Consider the following 6,000-nt stretch of genomic DNA (forward strand, 5'->3'; position numbering starts at 1 on the left):
CGTAGTGCCTGGAGTTAAGTCAATCACAAAGTCTATCTCACGACTAAGTGAAAATCCTAGAATCTCTTGAAAAACATCCAAAAATTCCTGTACAATTGGTATGCTATCCAATGACACAGTAATCTCCTCCTCTACTTCCTCCTCCACATAGAACAAACATGTACTAGTGACCCCGTTAGAATGTGGCATAACGACGATGTACATATCCTGACCAGGTATGGTGAACACCATAAACCTATCACAACAATCAACTTGGGCATGGTAGTGAGATAACCAATTATCCCAAGTACCATCATAAGTGTGCATGTCCAGGACCACTAGATTGGCTAGAAATTTGAGTCTACCAATATCTAGTGTCACAGGCACATCACACTCAAGTAAAATGGCAGTATTGCCTAAAAGTGTAGATATACCCTGAGGTCTATCGCATACTTGTTGCACCACTAAACTATATCCCAAATGTTCAGAATACTCCGTAAAGCAAAACACGTAAGGTAAACAAAATACTCCGTAATCTACTCACTTTTAGATTATCGCACTATCTTGGGAATTTTTTCCTTGAAATCAAACTTACCATATTGATTTACACAAGTTCTTTTATAAACTCCTTGGTAATCATCCTGTCTCAACACAACATACTAACAAGCAAATTTTTGTTTGCCTGTCCAAAAACCAATCACTCCACTGTGATAATCATTTATTATCGCGACAAACAGATTCAAATATAGTTTAATGCAACCATTTATGGAAGAAAACTCAAAAACCCGTATGAAACACCATTGAGGTGCCAAAACCACCAGTTCATTTTATTAAGAACTTCTTAAATCATAAACCTCCAAAAAAATAATTGTCAAATATTCTTTAACATACTACTAGTGTACGTGATTAAATCCGTACTACACTTTTACTAATATCTCCACTACTATTAGTAATTAAAGTTACTCTTAAAAGAATATTCATCCTTGAACTCTGGTACCCTCCAACTTGGACGCTCCAGTATCTCCTCCATCCTAATCTTCTTTGGGGTTTTCCTCTCCGCTTGGCTCAGCTTCGAGCACTACCGAAGTTGTGTTAGGTCTACAGTATGGTGGCCAATCTCATACACCAGAAATCATCCTTGACTTATACTCCGAAACAACGTCTATTGGAACCAATTGCTTGATCTCCAATGCTGCCTTCTTAATCCGCCTTCGCAGGGGAATCATCGGAGTAACCTTGTTCCTCCTTTGGTCCTTCTTTGCTTTCATCCCTGACCACATCCTTTTCCTAGTGCCAAACATTCTAAAATTACAGAATAAACTTGACATCAGTACGTTCTAAGCGAACCGTAAAGGAATACAATGAATCCTAAACTTAAGTTCTAAATAAGAGAATATGCTACGCGGAAGTCTTAAATAATAGAATCCTAAAGACACTGAACTTGGAGTGCTCTGATACCAACTATGATACCCCTCGATTCTAGAGCCATAGATGATCAAGTCCGAGCACAGATCCGGGGGATACCAAATAATTAATATGTAATTGAACACGTAATACAAAAGAATAATATGAATTAAATAATAAACGCTGAAAGAATTCTAAATATAAAATCCTCAAATCTATATATTACTATTTCAAACTTTCCAATATCCGTACAACTCGGGAATCCATCTAGTGGACCCCTAATAATCCCAAATGTAAGTAAATTACAGAAACAAAATCCATAACTAAACATGAAAAGAAATCCTATGTAGTCGGAAGAATGAGTGACTGTATCTGCTCAGCACGATCAAGCTCTAAGCCTGGAACTAGCGAACACCTGAAAAATAAGAGTGGGTCTGGCCAACATGCAAGTTTTATCTTACTACAATCCATACAGAAGCCCGATACGCCAATACATCCTAGATAGCTCGGCAATAACTAAAGTAGTCCATATAGATATAAATACACACTATAGGACGCTCACTAGCCTATAGTGTACTATCAGCCTGAATAGAAGGTAACATGTAAATTACACATTACAGTGTGCATGTGTACCTAGACCTACTAGGAAACATCAACTATATCTAATTACTCATCCCAGGCGATATACGCACCCTAACCATGATCCTGAGACTAAAGCTCATATCACGGTACCATAAGTATATATATAAATCCTTCCTAGTACATAAAATAAAACAAACATCCATTATGTCGTTCAACTATTTTAGTTGACAAGACATGAATCCATGTAGGATTTAACTATTTTAGTTAATCCATTCCATATGTATGAATAGGTAGGAATAAACGTTTTGATCTAATCCATCCCTAATATACCACCGTCCCATACCGGTGCATATAATGCATATGATCCATAAATGATGCACACCCATTTGAACATTAAATACATCCAGAGACAAACATAATAGAAGTCAAATATATGCAAGATCCTACTACGCATCCAGTATATGATGATAATCATATAACCTCCGTTTAAATTACTAGAGTGAAATAAACAATTTAAATCATCTATATCCATATAACTAACAGAACAGAAATTATAATTGTTCGTCAACTAACATCCACAACATAATATCATGATAATCAGAATGGTAAACTAAGCACATTATACTGGAATCCCAAAAATACTTCCAGACTAATCCATTTAATTGGCTAAAACAAAACTAGCAATTAAATCTTCCACCATCCTTAACAGCATGCAATTTAATACATAAATTTCATGGTGTCCATTTAATCCTCAATTACTAATCCAGAGCATGATATAATGATACTCAGAAGTATAAGCTGAGCACATTATACTGATATTTTAAAAATATACTCATACTAGTCCATTTAAGTTGCTAAACAAAAACTAGCAATTAAATCTTCCTCCCTCCTTGAAAGCACGCATATTAATATTTATATTTCATGATGTCCCTTACCATAGCCTAAACCAACATTTCTGGGTCTTTAACATGTTCAAAACATCTTTTAAAAAACCCCCAGTTGAATTACAAAATTACATTTTAGGCCCCTATCATTAGAAAACACCAAAAATACACCCATCTGGGTGTTACAGCAAGGTAGCCGGCTCTCCCTCTTAGAGAGCCAACTCTCTCACCTACGGAGCCGGATCCCTCCATTAGGGAGCCGGCTCTCTCCCTGAGAGCTATGCAACGCTCCCTCTGTTCGTCTTCTTTGCTTCCGATGAAGTACCGAACCCTCTGTACTGATTTTATTAAGATTTTTAGGATCCAATTTAAGTTTCAAAAGTTCCAGAACCTCTGCAAAACCCAATACGAATTGCTTGACAAAAATTGAAAACAAAAATCCATAACAGTTCATGCAATAAAACAATTTCAGCTACATAAAACGTAGAACAGTTTATAGCCTGATTTAACATGCATAAACATACGTTTTAAAAGTTTGATTAAATTCCTGGAGACTATATAGCATGCACAAAATACAGGTTTAAGAGAAGGAGTCAGAATAAACTTGCCTTCGATTTCAGTTTTGAAACCTTAAACTACCGTCTTTGAGTTCTGACAAATCCCTCCTCCTCTGTTCACTGTTCTCCTCCTCTGTTGCCTCTTGGTTCAATCCATGAGCAATACCATTTCTTTCCTCCTTGAGCCTCTCTATGTTTCTCTCTCTTTTCCTCCCAAATCCCTCTCTGTTTCTCTTTGCCTCACAGTACGTGAATAAGGTTCTAAAACCCTTAGCAGACACATAACTTATATATATATTGGCTTCTTTAAAAACTAATCCTAATTCCAACCTAACTGTAAGTCGGCTACTTCATCCATAAAAATCCTAAATTAAAGCCATTTAATTTACACAATGAAAACAATTATAATCTAATATTTAATTAAACCAATAGAGAAATAATGCACATAATTATACACTGCCACTTAAGCATAACATTAATGAAAACAAAGAATTAAAACAAATAACTCAATTAAATAAAACAATTAATTAAAACAAATAACTCAATTAAATAAAACAATTAATTAAAACAAACAACTCAATTAAATAAAACAATTAACAAAGAATTTAATTAAATAAAAACAATTAACAAATAGGCCAATAAGCAAATAATCAAACAAAAATACACTAAATAATAATAAAAATGCCGAGACTATCCTTTTAAAATTAGGAGTATTACTGTAACCACTGAGGAGTTCTTGTGCAAAGAGAATGGAGTCATCAATGTGTCTGCCTTGAATAAAGGCTGACTGTGTAGGTCTAATACCCTTTGTCTACCATCGTCTAGATGAACCCTCAAGACCCTCAATGTGACATAGAACCCTTAAGAAGAATAATGCAGAGGATAACCAAAAACCATAATTTATATATAGTTTTTGTTAAAGCTTGCTACTCACTTAGGCATCCTCATTTATATTCAATTTTTTTTCTTTTTTATTCAAATAAGGACTAGAGGATCGGTCCTCCTATACCCATGATATAGTGCAAATAAGGTCATTTAAAGTATGCTTTTTAAAAGGTAATTTAAAACTGAAACGGTGAAACCCAACGGCATTAATGATAAAATAATTTTAAAAAATTAAATTAAATTGAAATTTTACTTTCTTACCGATCTCCCTCTTCACGTTAATGTATAATTGATTGATATAAGAGAGAATTGTTTATTTTTGTTTATATATAATATATATAGTAGTGTGTATATATATATAGATATATATATATATGAATCAATGGAAGTGGAACATCGGCAAGCGTGTAAAACCAAACTCATACCATGGGATTGTTTTGGGACAAACTAATCAGTAAGATGATTCAGATATTTCTGAGGATAATATGTGGGCGAATTCAAGAAGATGGGGACGGATAGAGAAGGATATCTTCTATTGAAGTAGAATGTTGTTTGCATGTGCTGAGGAAGGATTCATCTAGAAGTGTTCCATTTATTTTTCATATGATGGTATGTAACAGCTCACGCTCGTTAATGAATAGAGGATAATGAATTGAAAGAATGAAATTAAATTGTGGATAAACCCTAGAGTGAAAAGTTGGGTTTCGGGAATTTTGTTTCAAGATTATAAGAAATTTTAGAGTGCGTAATCTAAATGCTTTAATCTTGTTCTTAACCCCTTGTAATCTTATTCTCTCAATACCTTTAATCTTTACATTAACAAATTTTAATCTTTTTCTCAATGTCTTTTAATTTTTGTCTTTAATATTTATCTCAACCACCTTTAATTTTTTTCTCAACGCCTTTTAATCCAAAGTCTTGAGTTACACGGTGCATGCAGACCAAGACTAAAGGATACCATTTTTTTAAAAAAAGTGAGTTTTCCTTTGCAAGCTAGGTAAGAGACCAAAGAGAACTATTTCATTGAAAGAATGAAATTAAACTGTGGATAAACCCTATCTTAAAAAGATGGGTTTTGGGAATTTTGTTTCAAGATTATAAGGAATTTTAGATTGCCTTACCTCAATGCCTTTTAATCCCTTTAATGCGATACTGAACCCTCAAGAAGAATAATGTGGACGATAAGAAGAAACCCTAATTTATAAATAGTTTCCTCATTTATATTCAATTTTCAAATATCTTAATGGGTATACGAACAAGTATTGATCTGAAGCTATGAAGCACCGATACGTGGGAATGGGCATCCGACACGAATACGCGTGTATGAGGCTCCGACACGTGCACGTGTCCGACTCCTCTGTAAAGGTGTCCTATTTTTTTTTATCATTTTTTTCATGTTGGACACGATGTCGGACACGGCAAAGGAAAAAAAAAAATAGGGGAAGAAAAGAAATTAATATTGCTTTTCAAAAAAAATAAAAAAAAATAATACAAAACTCTATGAAAATAATATTTTTTAACAATTTTATAATCAACTAACTATGTAGGCATATGATATATGTATAGTCTATTTTATATTTAGTCTGATTGGATTATTCGAATTAATAATTCACATCTAATTTGTTAACGTAACTTGAATTCAAATTATTAACAGACTATCTAATTAGATATTCAATTCATTTCAAAGTTATCAAATCGAATTTGAATTG

Source organism: Cornus florida, unplaced genomic scaffold (genome assembly GCF_030987335.1).
Source record: "Cornus florida cultivar Cherokee Brave unplaced genomic scaffold, ASM3098733v1 CherokeeBrave_3.0.0_Hap2_Chr10, whole genome shotgun sequence".
NCBI lineage: Eukaryota > Viridiplantae > Streptophyta > Magnoliopsida > Cornales > Cornaceae > Cornus > Cornus florida.